We start from the raw sequence: 16,943 nt of genomic DNA on the forward strand, positions 1-16,943 counted from the left end.
ATATATATATATATATATATATATACGAATGTGAAGTCATCTCCCCTTTTTGGAAAGAAATGAATAACTTCATTCAATCTATGTGGTCAAATAGATGTAATATTTCTACATCTTTAGCTTTATTTAATGCTCCAATTGCTGAGATCATTTCAAAAAGTCAAGTGCCTCTTCTTTGATCTTGCTATAGCCAGAAAAGTAATTACTAAAAATTGGAAAAGTAAAGTTATCCCATCTAGTGTTGAATTTATTAGTATTGCAAAAATTGTTTGCAGTAGGAATTGCATACTATAGAGATGAAAAATTCTAATATTACACATTCATATAAAATTTTGGCTTAAACTTAAAGACTTGCTTGAAAAATATTAATTGTTGTTTATATGTATAACTTTGATATATTGATCAGCTGTGGACCTATGTAAATAGTTATTTGTTTTATAATTGTTTTGTGTATCTATTGTTTTAAAACAAAATAAAACAAATTAAACAAAAAATAAAATACTCAAAGCACCATATCTTGAACAGATCACTAATATTAAAGATAGAAAGGTCACAAACAACAGATAATGCTGCAACAGTATTAGCGCTGTCACTACCAAGCATCTTGTCTTCTTTCACTATATCTGTATCACAATTTAAAGTCTCATGCACTGAATTCCTATTCCTGACTTGCTTGTCTTAACTGTCTTCACAGTATGACAACCACACTTTTCACCCTGCTAGAATAAGCCTTGTAACATGGCAATTATGATATCTCTGGCTCACTGCTGTAATGAACTGTGCTGTCATACCCCGGAAGCACTAGAACGCTTTCCCACCCCATCTTCCTATGTATGAAGAAAAAGCATCTCTCTCAATTGTCACTAGAACAGTTAGTGGGCAGTTACAAAAGAAATATAGTACAAATGATGCTTTACAAACCCAGTTTAAATGTTGATCTTAATGACTTAAGAATTTCCAAAATAAGGTACAGTTTGATTAAAGATGGAAGGCAAGTATGATTAGAAATGGAGCAAAAGTGGCGCAACAAATTAAAAGCATCCCTCCAAATCCTCTACAACTGAGAGGTAGGGTGACAAGGTAAGAAGAAGAAGGAAGTGGAAAGTAAGAGGGTTAGGGCAGACAGCAGGTGCTCACAAACAAACACAAGACAGACGTGACTGACAGCAGAGGTGCTGACACAGTGAGAAAGGGGGACCAGAATTGAGAAGGAGACATCAGACAAACAAAAGGTGTACAGTGGTGTTTAGAAGTTTTGGACAACAGAGGCTAACATAGGCACAGAAGGGAGGGTAACACCTACATGGAGGATTGAATGGAGTCATACAACTGCCATCCCTGCCAGCCGCAACCCAGTGGGAGTTTGCTTGCCACCCTGGGCTCCCACATTTGTTATTGTTGGGGACAACAGCCTAGTGTCTGGTGCAGGGCTGGCTCACTGGCATGTCCCCTGCAACTGCTGCTTGAGGTGTGCATGTGACTGTGGCAGCCTGGCCTGCAGATGTTGTGGATGTTGATGCCATGTGTGTGTGTGTCTGTTGGGGGAGGAGTGACATGCCTTGCTGAAGTGTCAGATGCAAAACTAGATGCTGTTGAATATAACTGCAAAATAAGTGCAGAAAATCAAAATAAATAAAATAAATGTAATAGAAAGGATAGTAAGAAAGAAAGTGTGGGAAAGAGAAGTACAGATATAATGAGAAAAGTTTGCTCGTATGCAACTTTTCTGTTAATGTTATAGGTACTGTACTCAAAAGAACAACACCAACACCAAATGCTCACTGAACTCACACTATACAAGCAATGGGGAAATCAAGCCTACAGCCATTAGTGCATGCAGTTGGAAAACCAATGCCTTAACATGTTGAGCTACTTTTCCAATCTCACTGAAGCTTCTAGACAAAGAAAGTCATAACATGACAGAGTCAGACTGCTACCAATGAATGATGAGAGTTAGCACAGACCCGAGAGTACAGGATACAATGTACTGTGGCAAGCTACTAGTATAAACTGTGAATGTATGGAAGGGAAAGAAAGTATTCTGAGAAATGGAATGGGGAGAAAAATACACACACGCACACACACACACACACACACACACACACACACACACACACACACACACACACACACACACACACACACACACACAAAACACAAGAATGTTGAATTTCGGTTGAACGATTTCTGTGTTGCCGAACATTACTTGAGCAAGACAGTTGATATCAGTGAATGCCGCTGTGCATTGGCTGATACACCTCAATGTTAGAAGTACAGATTGCGGTACAGTGCGGACTGGGAAATCCATCCCTTTCGTCACTGTAGTGTGATCTTGGAGATAGAATATATATTTAGCAGGGGGTGTGGGGGGGTGCCCCCCACAGGGGGTGTTGGGGGGCTTGCCTCCTGCAAAACAGTGAATTTGCAGGGTAGGAGCTATACTTACCTTAGCTCCTATGCGAACATCCAGTTTGCTATTTCTATCTAAATGTTGAATCTTCTGAATTTGTTCATTTGATTTGACATTTAGACCTAATTAGTATTCATGGAGTCGACGTTCAGAATGGAATTTGTTTTGCATTTCGACATTTTGATAGTAAACTATATATATATATATATATATATATATATATATATATATATGTATATATATGGATCCCTATCATATGATAGAAACCTCATTTGACTGAGACCATAAGACTGAATTTTCAAAAGACTGAAAAGTCACTTGACTGAAAGCCATAAGACTGAAACACATAATACTGAATTTCAACATACTAAATTGTAAACTGGACCATATAAAACCAGACTAGGTGGGGGACTACACCCCCACACCCCCCCTAACTATATATACTAACAACAGGATTGCACTACAGTGGGGAAAAGGGCCTATACCTTTCACTTAGCTTACATCTACATGCTGGCATTACTATGTCTTCTTCCCCACTGTAGTGCGATCCTGGAGTTAGTATATATAGTCGGGGAGTGTGGGGGGCACAGCCCCCACCTAGTCTGGTTTTACATGGGCCAATTTAAAATTGAGTATGTTGCAATTAAGTATTATGGGTTTCAGTCAAGTAACCTTTCAGTCTTTTGAAATTTCAGTCTTATGGTCTCAGTCAAATGAGTTTCAGTCAGATGAGGTTTCTATCATATGACTGGGCTCCATATATATATATATATATATATATATATATATATATATATATATATGGGTCTACCTGAAAAGGCCAAATTCCCACATTACCAAATGCAACATGACCGAAACCTCAAATGAACAAACACTCGGAACACTGGAGTTTTACTGTGGGCAAAGAACCACTTGACCACCATAGTGAACATTGCCCTTTCCCCACTGTAGTGTGATCTTGGAGTTGGTATTCAGTTAGAGGGGGTGGGAGGCCGTGCCCTCCACATCAGTGGGTTTTGATTTGCTTTGGTGTGTGTTTTTGTGGTGATGGACTAGTGGTTAGTTTCCTGGAGTTCCTTATCTGTGTTCCAAGTGTTCGTTCATATGTGGTTTTGGCAATGTTGTCTCAGTCATGGTCCCTATCAGTTGATGGAGTTTTCAGAAACTCAAACTCTTTATGGTCGAGACCATATGCCTGAGTTTTTGAAAACCCAAAGCTTTTGAATGAAGATCATGGTACAGCAAGGATCTGGAAATGCACCCTTTTCCTCTCTGTAGTGCGGTCTTGGAATTGATATATATAATTTGCAGGGGGGTGTGGGCTTTCTTTTTTTTTTGATGTTCGAGTTTTCAAAAACTCAATCGCATGGTCTCTTCAAAATTTTTTTTGAGTTTCTGAAAAGTCGATCATCTGACATAGACCTATATCTATCTGTCTACCTATATAGATAAAGAATTATAGATATAGTTTTCATAACTCTGCACAGACCCACCCCAAATTCCAACTGATGTTATAAGATACCTGCAACCACCAGCACATGTAATGTTAAAGTCAATGCCTTAATATTTTGAGCTAGATGTACGGTACCACCAAAGCTTGCATGCACACAGAAGTATTTCATTAAATAGTCATACTGCTATACTTGGACTATGGAATTTTGCATCAATTGGACCAAACCTATACTCTGACAGGCTGCAGCTGTAGTAAGTCAACAGATTCACAAACTTTACTGCAACAGGGTTACTTCTTCACAGTAATGTTGGCATATAAACCTGTACTGCATGAAGTAAGTGTATTCACCCTGGCTTCTCCAAGGTACTCCATCCTCCTCCTTGCAGCTGCTGATTCCCTGCTATAGCTTCTAGGACTATGGAGAAACAGGAGTGTGTAAGATATGTGGATGGCACAAACTGGTCATTTGTATATATAGGCAAGAGAAAGATTACTCACAGTACATTGGTGACACTTCAGTTCTATCCTCAGCCTCCCCCCGACAAGTAGGTTGGGAAGACATCAGCACATGCTGCCACAATGGTAATGACATTGCTATCCTGTGCTTGGGATGCCCATTGCATGGGAGAGAGCCTGCACTAAAGCATTCTAGGTATGAGATTTTACTGAGGGCCTTCATACCCCTCCAGTAGCTATCAGCTGTAGTTACAGTGACAGAGGAAGAGGAATATTTTACATTCCTCTATGCAACACCTCATTTTCCTGAAATGTGCACTTTCTTCTCCCTTAGAGATCATGTCTAGAGTCAGAGAAACATGGCAGGTCCTTCACAGCCACACCCATATTCCATTTTGCCATGTGGTGTGCAAACTCAGGCACCTTATCTACATGACCCATGGTGGGACATCCCAATAAATGAATTGTATTTTTGAACACTGCACTATAGGATGTGAGGCATGGTAGCCTTATCTCAATCCTTATACACCAGAATACAGGGTTACTGACATTACTTTTGTATCAGGAAAAAAATGTTTGCTTGGCATGGGACAACAGCAGGTAGGCCATCAGTTAAGCCAACTCTGACAGAGACAGAGGAGTTTCTGGCCTTTTTCAGTGACAGTAACATCTCCACAGTCCTACAATGTGGTGCTGGACCTTGAGGCAGAGCTTCATCATTCTCCATGCATAGCCATTGGAGATGCCACAGATAGATAGTAGTCTTCCTATATAATAGTTCATTTACTTTGCCTTGCCCCATTAGTAAAACTGTCTGCTTTCAGATATACAAGAACATTGGGGATTCAGTCTGCACACTCATCTGTGTAAAGTACATTATTTAAGTGTTTTATTTATTTATTTATTTATTTTACATTTGTTGACTGGGCTAGTCTAACTGGATATATGTCCATTTTCAGTAGAGGCCCGGGGAGAAAAGCTCCACATAAAACAGATAAACACGCAAAGCATTAAGAATTCAGTTACAGAACATAAAACCTCAGATGCAGATAGCTTTGCAGACAAAAACAGGTGTTTAAGGTAATTTAGCAAACATGATGGAACAGAAAAATAGAACAAAAATAAGATAAGATAATCCTTTGTGTTTTTTTTTTTTTTTGTGAACACTGTGGGAAGAAAGTCTTCAGAAGGATATAGGAGATTCCCATCTAAAAGTTATGAGTTAGGAACAGAAGAACAGAGTAGTTAAAAACAGGATTGGGAGATAGCTTTGCAGACAAAAACAGGTGTTTAAGGTAATTTAGCAAACATGATGGAACAGAAAAATAGAACAAAAATAAGATAAGATAATCCTTTGTGTTTTTTTTTTTTTTTGTGAACACTGTGGGAAGAAAGTCTTCAGAAGGATATAGGAGATTCCCATCTAAAAGTTATGAGTTAGGAACAGAAGAACAGAGTAGTTAAAAACAGGATTGGGAGAGTACGTAGAGGGGGAGAAACTCATTTTGCTCGATACCAGCAGCATTACTCCATCTGATTTAACTGGATGATTCTTGTGCGGGGTTATACTTACACATGGTATTGTGCTTTGCAGTATTCAGAGATGACTCTGTCTGGCACCACCCTGTGGAATTGCCACTGTCTGATGTTAGAAGCTCTGCAACCTCTGATGATAATGATGATGAGCATCTGGCATGGTCAGGGAGTCCACTGTGTATGGGATCCCCTCTACAGACCACAGACACATTCCCTGTGCCTACAGAAACCCAGGAGACATACACTATATAAGAAGGCTAGGTTACTGAAGGCATTGCAAGTCAGAGCAATGTGGCAGCTCTTTCATGGCATTTGTCAGAATCTTTAAGAAGATCCACTGGGCAGGAGAATACATAAAGATGCTCATTGGAAACATGGTTACTATCCTCCTCCTCAAACTGCTGTGTGAATGGCTTTGACTCAACAAATGTGCAGGGACATCATGGAGGCACAGGGTTGTACCAGCTATTTCAGATTTAGTAATGCTTATGCATGGTGTGTGAGATGACCAGGAGTGCATGTCCCATATGTGTGATAGTTTTCACAGATTAAATCCTGTACTAGAACATGCCATGACCTCACATGTTCAACTGCCATATATCAGGTACAATCCATGAAACCATTCCACCACTACTTCCAGAAGTGGTAGCCGTTGTGACCATGGATAGCCTAGATCATGGTCATAGAGTGCTCAGCAGACACACAATTACACTAACCACAGCCCCCTGTATGTCACACATCAAGAGACACCGGCCTTTCCGAAAGCATTTTAGGTTAAAGCCGTACACACACACACACACACACACACACACACACACACACACACACACACACACACACACACACACACACACACTCCCCAAGCCACTGCACACAAGTGCAGTCTTGGTTTTAATTGTCCACAGCAGTCACACATTTCCCTGTGAAAGACATCCACATGTGTGCTCCCTCCACCACCTGTGCAAATGATAAGTGTGGCCTGCCCTCTGCATATTGTTTCTTGGGTTGCCTATGTTGGATGCATAGTGTGGCCAGCCTCTGCATGGGTAATAACAGCCTAGTGCTGAATCTGCATGCTTCACTTTTACTGTTGTGTATCTGCTTTACTATGGGCCAAAGCTATGTGCAAGCTCTTTGTGCCTCTTTGCCATTGCCATGGCATACTGCACCCACCTCTGTTTAGGATGTTCATCGCCTGCTATTGTTAACTTCACCAATTCTTCATCTGGCTCTGCCTCCTCTGCCTGGAGTGCTGAGGGCTGCTCCTCCTGCCACTGCCCTCCATGCTGTAATTACCTCCCAAGTGTGATACTGAGTAACATTTAATGCACTGAAAACAATTTTGCTCATGTGCCAGGATCATACTGCAGGGCACCACCAGATGAATCCAGACACCAAAATCAGACCTTAAGCAACCCCAACACATATACTACAATGTATTTTGCTTGCAATAAGGCATAGTTGTACTGTTTCCTCATTCTGGAGATTTCTGATAGGTGTCATCATCCAGGGTTCCAAGGTATATCTGGCATTGCCAATAAGATGCTCCTGGGAAAGCCATCCCTTATAAACCATTGAGCAGGTCATAGGTGTGCCAGGTGTAGGAGTCATAATAACTGCCTGGATGGAAATAAAAGACACATTGTAGATGATACCTTGTGTATTATCTACCACCTGGTATTTAATGAAGTGATACTCTTTGTGGTTCATGTGTTTTATCCCCAGGTCCCAAGATGGGGCCTTTATTTCAGTATGGGTGTAGTCTTTGCTCATAGCACTTTTGGAAAATGGTCTATATCATATAAATCATGCATGTTGTTGACTCTCTTTTCTGAGGTACATGCAGATCACATACGCTCTCCCACAAGCAGCCATGGTGTATTCTTGAGGATGATGATACCTGAGATACATCTGTTGTGTCCATCTTTGGTCACAGAAAGGTCACTGTGGCTAGAATATGTAAACCTGCACATACTTTACTATCCTGTTAGCTAGATACTCCTCTTACAGATGCAGACTGACTGATGTTGTGGCACCTTCTAACATATTTCCAAGCTCTATAATCAGGAACATGGAGATTTTAACATTAGTGTTAAAGCTCTGTGTTGCACATTTTATACATTTTTGAATTGCTATATGTAGATCTGCCTCAGTTACATACTTGATGAGGCTCATTTTAATAATGTTTCTCATTACCATCTGATTACATGGCCATTAGCATATACCATAGCCAGCTCTGCTGCTTTGTATACAACTTCTGTGTGGCCACACATTACGCAAAATCATGTATGACAATGCAGCCAAGTTTTCTGAAGCCCGCCGTACAGCTAACATGCAGATGCTTTTTATCACTTTCATGAGTTTAATTACTTCACATACTAGATTATATTTGTTTATTCATTTCATTTTTGTTTCATGAGTTTAAATTACTGCACATTCTAGATTTTATTTGTTTGTTCATGAAATCTGTGTGCTTTAAAATATGTCAAACAATATGTATTGGAGCTGTAGTTTATTATGAAGTAACAGTTATATAATTAAAAAAACATTCAAATTAATTGATGTAAGAAATGCACGCATACATAATTATATACTTATGAATTACACTATAAATAGTTGAGGGAAATTCTTAGTTTATCCATATTTTGATGCTTGAGTTTGGTCAGTTGATTGGATAAGCCACAATGTACAGTTGCTATCTGAGGCACAGGATCCCAATCTAAACTAGTTTTCTAGAGTGTAGATTCTTTCCATTATTTATACATTGTGACATTAACTCTGAAAAAAGTAATGAAAGATGTATCATGGGACTAATCGATCAGGACACTTGGGAACCTTCAAACACTGGAGCTGTCTCATTCTGCATGCATCAACTCTCAGCCTAGAAGATTGTTTTGAGAAGGTCACCAAAGCAACGGATGAAGATAAAAATGGTGCACACCACATACCTCAACTTGGGCAAAGCTTTTGACACAATTCCCCACCTATACATATTAGAAAAGCTAAATAAACTGGTGGTAAAACCCCTATGTCACTCACTGGATTGCCAACTGCCTCACGGATATGATGCAGGAAATCAAAATAAGGGAGGCTGCCTCCATAAGCAGACCAGTGGAGTCCCCCAGGGATCTGTGCTGGGACCTCTCCTGTTTGCCATCAACTTTTCTGAAGTAAAATTCAATAGCAAAGGGTTCTGGCTGACTAAGTTTACAGATGACTGCAGGCTAGGTGCAGTTATCACATTCATCTCAAATGTCAATATTTGTGTAGAATGTCAAGATGTTTTGCCTTGTATTTTCAGTTTGTTTCTCTTAAAATATGTAACTTCCTTGCAAATTACTGAGGACTGAAGTCACTAAATAATGACAGACATATGACTTTTATTTTAGCAACATTTAAATTAATAAGAGCAATATTTAAAATATGACACTATTTTTGAGCTTTTATCCCACATTAATTTTGGCTTTGGCCTGATTTCTGGAGCTAAGAGGTTGAGAGTCACTGAATCTGCAAAATACTTATCCCAAATAAATAACTGGTGCCAAAATCATGGACTGAAACTAACTGCCAAAAAATGCATTATTGTATCCTTTGGGATGTCATCTACTCCAGGGAATTACCACATTGATAATATACCTCTATGAGTTGACCCAGTGTTTCAGGATTTGGGAAGTTACCTAATTTTTGACCAATCTGTGTCCATTGTTGTAAGAAAGTCTTTTTTTAATTTCTCCAAGTATTTTGGGTTTCTAATACCATGACAGGAATGGACCCCATTCCTAAGTCAAGGTATAATTAACGTGTATGAAATTAGTATTGTTTCAGTCTTTGATGTTAGCCAGAAATGCTCATTGCAGCACCCGCAATGTGGCCAGTAATGACTCCTGCAATTCATATGGAATTACATGCATTAGTAACATATCTAAGTATGATTGTAGATTCTTTTTTATAAGACATGTTGCTCCTACTATTACTATAACTGTCTGGGTATCTTTCTTCCACATTGCCCTCACTTCTTTCTGCAAATCCTGGTACTTTATGACTTAGTGTCTCTCTGTACATAAGACACTGTAGTCACTGGATGTATCAATTTCACTGATCAATACTTTTGCCTTCTTTTCATGGACCACTATATTTGGTTCTCTCACATCTGTTTTTTGAACTGTTGGTAATGGATGATCCCATGTGATATAAACTTCATTTCCTATGATGCTTTGTGGCTCATGTTTCCAGTGTTTTCACTTACTTCAATATTATAATGTTTGCACAATCCTCAATGCAACAATCTTGCTACATTGTTATGCCTTTTAGTATACAGTCCTTCCTCCATTAGTATATCATAACCAACAGCAAAATGTGTAACTGTTCCCAATTCTGTTTTACAAAACCTACATTTGTCTGTTTCTCCCACATGTTCAATGGACTTTGTAAACCAACATGTACGTAGTCCACTATCTTGAGCTGCCAATATTAATCTCTATCTTTTGGTTTAAATTCACCTTTCCTTAACCATTCTTGCATTTGATCCTGATCAACATGAGATTGTTCCAAGAGTATCCTATACTTGCAAATATATTTATGCATTTTCCACATTTCCTGCCTTCTCATCTGATCTTTCACCTTATATTCTTTCCTTTTTTTTTTTTTTTTTTTGACACATTCAGTTGCTACCTGATTTTTATCTACTTCTGGTTTGATTTCCATTCCTGCTTGATGCTGATATGTTTCTGCTAAACTAAGCAGGGAAGTCTTCTTAGACTTGTTCTCCTCATGTTTAAAAACTTTCACTACATTTGGGTTTTGTGAGGTCGACAGATATGTATGCAGTACCACTATCGCAGATCTATACATGTAATCAGTTTCGAGGAGGCCCATACCTCCTTCAGAATGGGGGATATATAGTCTTGGTATGCACTGATTTATAAATCATTTGATGAGCATGAATAATCCTTGTTTTCCTGTCCAAACTACTGAACACCTTTTGGAGCCAGTCAGTCACTCCAAAACTGTAAGTTAGGACAGGAAGAGCAAACTGGTTTATAGCCTGGACTTTGTTCCTAGATATCAATGCTGTTTTTAGTATTAATTTAAGCCTTTTTTAAATATTCCTTACTGAGATTTATTCACATTTGTTCATGTTTTACTGTTGATCCTTCAACAGTTCCCAAATATTTACACACTCCCTCTTGCTCAAGTTCCTTTATATCTATATATATATATATTTTTATCAAGACCAAATGACATTCTTAAATCATCTGAAAAAGTTTGGACAACTTCCAGATGTCTTTTCAGTTCCTCATCTGACGAACTATACAGTTTTAAATCATCTACAAAAAGAAGATGAGAGGTCTTTATATTTTATTGTTTTCTGGGAGGGATATTGTAACCATGTCCTAATCTGTTAAGTAGACAGTTTAATGGGTTAAGGGCAAGACAAAAGAGCAGCAGTGTAAAAGAGTCACCCTGGAATATCCCTCTTTGAATTTTTATCTCTGAAATAATAATTTGTCCTTTATTGTGGCTAAACTACAGAGTGGTTTGCCACTGTTTCATGGTCACTGTAATGTAATCGATAAGTGTAGGGTGTATCATACATTTTTAAGCACTCTTTTATCCATGAATGTGGGATACTGTCAAATGCTTTTTTGTAGTCTATCCATGCCATGCTTAGATTTTCCCCTTTGTACAATTCTACATTATAACTTTATTTAACAACAAATGATCCTTTGTCATTCTATATAGTACTGCTTATAAGCTAAGAGATTGTCCCCTTGTACTCAGCCATCATTAGGCCAATTACTGAATATAATGCCAGATACATGCAACAACTGGAATGTCCACAGAGCTACCTTACTAAACGGATACAATGTCTAAACAACATGTCCTACATGGACCAACTCAAAGCAAGGTATCCTACAGACTGCTAAGAGCTGACCTGTGTCTGGCATGCAAAGCATCCTATGACCTTGTACTGATGGATTTACTGCACATCAGCAAGTCAAATGGCATCAGAAATACTCAGTCTAGGGATCTAAGCCTCTCCTGCAACTTCAACAAAATGAGGTGGAGGGACAGTTATATCTCACAAAGGGTACTGCTGCACTGGAACAGACATCCCATCCACATAAAACAAAGTTAATCCCTGTCCACATTCAAGCACAACTTAGATCTATGGATGAGAAACAGAAGATTTACCCCAGGACTGCCTCGTTCTACTAATGGACAGAGGCCTTTCCTAAATGCTTTATCCCATGCACGGGCCTCCTCAAATTATCTATGGTGTGATCCCAGTTATTTTCATTAGGGGTAGTATATAATTATCGACCATGGGATAAGTAAGGCCAATATCTAACCAAATGGGATACGTTATTTTGAACACAAAAAGGGAAAATGACTAGGCTTAAAATGTCCCCCAAGGGCAGCTAACCTAGTACTTACCTATAAACCTGTGAACCTGTAATGACCAGTTTGATAAACATGTTAAAAATCTCTGAATATGCTTTTCTAGATTACAAATTGCTTGTCTGACTGAATCACTGAAATAAACATGTATTGCACATAATGTGTGTGTGGTGAGTAAATGAAGCTCAGCCTTAGCAAGCTGATTTTACTTGCATTACTTATGTAAAGTAATAATGAGTATGTTATAATGCAATAGTCCACTAGATGGCACTATAGACTTTTAGAAACTAAAAAAATGTTTATAGAGTGGCTGTTAGAAAATACAAAAGACTGAAAGCTGCACACATGCTTGTACAAAATTAAGTCATTCTCATACCTCTCAGCCTCTAGTATATGAACTCTGTACAAAGCTACAAATAATGGGGAAACAAAGTCCCAAAAATCAGGAACAGATTTTAAATATTGCCTTTATAAACTTAGAAAGTTGCCAGAATAAACGGTTTTGCATTAGCATGTTGAAGGATATCAAATGTAATACTAAAACATCTGTCACAATTTAGTGGCTTCAATCATAAATAATTTGCCAGAAAACTATGATTTTTATAAGGGACAGAACAAAAATAGGAGGCAAAAATCTGGACATCTGGACAATAAATTCTAACTAATTTCACTGTCAGGTTTAAATTCTTCCCCATTTCATTGACAGATATCTTTAAAAAAAATTACTCAGACAGTCAATTCTTGGTATAAGTGAGCTCTGATACCTCTAAACCTCTTAGAGCAAGAAATCTGGACCAAGGCCCCAAAATAGGGGCACTTTTTAAATATTGCTCTTGCAAACTTAGAAAGTTGAGAGAATAAGATTTACATTAGCATGAATTTTCTGACAGATATGAAGTCTGAAACTCAAATGTGTGCCATTATTTTCTGACTTCATTCCTGAATTATTTGCAAGTGATTTGTCAGAAAAACCACAATTTTATAAGAAACAGATCGAAAATATGAGGCAAAATTCTGGGCATTCTGCAAAAAATCTGGACATTTGAGAGGTATTCACAAACTATTATTTGAACTGATAGCCTGTAAACTACCTGTAGGTGTGTGTGTGTGTGTGTGTGTGTGTGTGTGTGTGTGTGTGTGTGTGTGTGTGTGTGTGTGCTCAACTTCGACCTTGAATAGGATGAAACAGGTTTTGGAAAATGAATGAATGCATGAATACATTAATAACATTTTTTGGGGGGTTAATGAAAATTGAATGCAAAGGGTAATCAGATACCTCAGGAAGTTTTATTTGTAGTGAATAGATGCAGAAGTTCAAGAGTATTGGAAAAACAATTTACAATAAGACAATGGGAAGATATATGCATGCCTCCTAAGTACGCAACCAAGTCCAGAAGGTTTACAATCTTTGCTTAGAAATGTTTGCATAGGTATTTTTATACCCCAAGTAGACTTCAAAGAATTTTTCCACAGGTAACTGAGAACATATGTTTTGGAAGTGTAATGAGCTGGCAGATTTAAAAAAAATACCCTGCAGAGTACTCTTATTAGAAATACTGGGTGAGCAAATGCCTGTAAGTAAGGAAGTGATTCTTTTGAGCTGGGATACAAGATCTGAATTGACTAGACACAGTAAGGTCTTATTAAGATTATTTATGTTGGCTGCCAGAAAAACAATTAATAGAAATTAAAAATCAAAGTCTACACCAACTGTATTTGAGGTATTGATTAATATAAAAGAGATAAAAGAAGTGGAAGAGGGATCTTCAGAAAAAGGAAGGAGCAAATTACATAGAAGTAAATGGAAATTGTGGGAACAATACATGCACAGTAATGTTCAGGAGGAGGAGTGAGGTTTAAGGGAAGGGAGGAATTCAATAATTTTTGTAATGTTGGACTGATGAAATTATATGTGATGTATATTGTTAACTGAACAAATATCTTGAAATTGATTTATCATATTTTATGAGAGGTCTGGGAACTTTGAGAATGTTGGCGAGTCAGTTAACTACACTGAAGCGGACAATTAGAATTCACAGCGCTTGTGTAGTTTTTTTTCACAGCTCATGCTAGCAGTCACTAAACCACACAGCAAAAGAGGTATTCATTACTACTCACAAGAAATTTAACTTTCATACCATATCAATATGTAATTCCCCACCACCACCGCCTGATAAAGTAAGAACATATCACCTCTGTTTCCATCCATCCAGAACCACATTTTCCCATTTTTGCACATGGGGTTGGGGTTTCACTTCACCAGTGACAATCATCTAGAGCCAAGGTTTACAACACCTGGTGGCTAGCCCTGCCACAGTAGTATCACCTCTCCTTCTCTTTCAAAACTTTCCACACTGATTGCATCACTCCAATTAGTTTTACAAAGTGACTGGCTTACATATAATCTGCTATTAATCTTCCGTGAATTGGTTCAGATTTCAGTTTGGTGGAATTATTTAACAACAAATTAACCTTTATAAACCCATGATCACTGCACATCGATGGCAGTAAAACTTGAAATTAATTAAATGTCATTAATAAAAATGACTAGTATATTCCATCCTCTGGTACTCTGGTAGGTTTTTACCATCTGAAGCAATTGTTGTTCCCTGAACATACATTGTGAATACTTTTCTCACTATTAATATTATTCCAGTCTGTTTCTGCTAAATTTAAGTCCCCAACCACTATTATTCTTACCTCCTGTGTTTCATGTAAGAAATGTATGAATTCCTCTAGGTCATCTGCACTAGAATTTGGTGGTCTATACACCCCAACAATTGTTATATGATCTAGGGTTGTCTTTATCGTTACAATTACACAATCTATAGTATTGGTATAATAATCACAGGTCTCATAATTATCTTTAATCTGTATCAAAACACCTCCATCTGATTTTTTGTTAGAATGTTTGTTACAGTAAAATTATTTATACCCTGAGAAAACTGCTTTTCAGTCATTGCTGTTTAACCATGTTTCACAAACAATAACAGCATCAGTCTTGTGGGAACATAGCAAATTTTCCAATAAAAAAAAACAGCTTTACTATTAATTCTCCTTGCATCAACAACCATCAGAGATGCATCAGGTTACTGTCTGTGAAGTGTTAAATTTTCTTCCTGGTAAAAAAACTGCCTTATTTTTTTCAAATATTACAAAAATATGTCTGCTGCAAAAATTCTCTTCCCTGATCTTGATAAGTGCACGCCATCCTGCCTGAACACATATGTGCCCAAAATTAAGCTTGGATGCAGTACACATTTCTATTTTTTAAAACAAGACATGTTTTTCATGTAGGTATTCCACAAAAATCTATTCACTCACAGTGATCTGTGAAAAATATGTCCTAACACCTGTACAAGCTATTCTATCTAAGAGAACTGTAAGTTCCCTACTAAAAGTCAGAGTGTCCCTGCAGATGAGATCATTTGTGCTGACATGAACAAAAACAGATCTATACTTCCTTACAATAAGACATTCTAAGGCCTGCTTCACATCCTCTATATTTTCTCCTGGTAAGCATAGCACTATTCAATGTTCATTATCTTCTCTGCAAAAATATCATCTCCTCTAATAACTGAATAGCCAATTCAAAGAATATCTTTTCTAACCAGATCTGAAGACTCTTGCACTTCTAATTCAGTAATATTTGCTCTATCAGTTGTTACAAAGGAATGATCTTCACCACAATTACTCCTATTAATCCCACTGTTTTCATTGCTTATTACATTTGTAGGCATACAGTTCTCATCCATCTGGCTTTGTACATCCACAGACTTTGCCATGTTGTCAGTGTCTGGCTTTCTCCTTTTTATCTTACAGTAATGTTCTAGAGTCTGTCCACATTCAATTTTGATTTCTTCCTTTTCACCTGCCCCTTCCCTCATTTTTCTACCTTCTCTTTTGGAAAAATGATGCCTTTTTCTGTACACTGAAGGTTTTCTGATAGAAACATATTATCATTCCCTGTAATCTGTGTGTTACATAACAAAGCAGTGCCCTTTTTAGTATGTATTCTCTTTACTTTCTTTAATTTTCAAACATTTATTATTTTTTTCTTCTTTGTTAGACTGCGGTGGTGGTGCTGCGGCAGCGTTGTCACCTCACAGTAGACGTTGTCCTGTTCGATTCTCAGCTAGCGCATTTTCTGTGTGGAGACGTGTGAATGGGCATACCTTCATTGAAGGTTGTGCGTCAGGGCCGCAACTCGGCACGTAAAAATCTACTGCCAATCATTAGCGGACTGGAGTTCCGCTGTGGCGACCCCTAACTGGGAAAAGCTGAAAGACACAAACACACTTCTTTGTTATTTCTGTGAACTTCATTTCTTTATTTTTTTATTTCCTTCTATATGCTCTGAATCATCAGAGTGCTAAATGCTTGTATCCAGAATTCAGAGTTGTCAGTGATCTTTACAGAAAATAGACACATCCTTTCCAAAATGTGTTGGATTTGCTCTTTGCTTAACATTATTTCTCTTATCAGCCCAGTCATTAATATATGTAACAACAGTTCTCCATGCTGTGCCAATTGCACAAGTGCAATCATCATCAGTAAGTCTAGATTTACTACTAATAATGGTAAGCAAATCATCCAACTTTTGACACGAGGAACACAGACCACCAGTGTTACCAGGTGTTACCTTCAAATATACATAGCACTTATTACATTGTAAGAGGTATTTGTGCT

The sequence above is a fragment of the Protopterus annectens genome, chromosome 10.part0 (genome assembly GCF_019279795.1).
Source record: "Protopterus annectens isolate FY-2018-M chromosome 10.part0, PAN1.0, whole genome shotgun sequence".
In the NCBI taxonomy this organism is placed as follows: Eukaryota; Metazoa; Chordata; order Ceratodontiformes; family Protopteridae; genus Protopterus; species Protopterus annectens.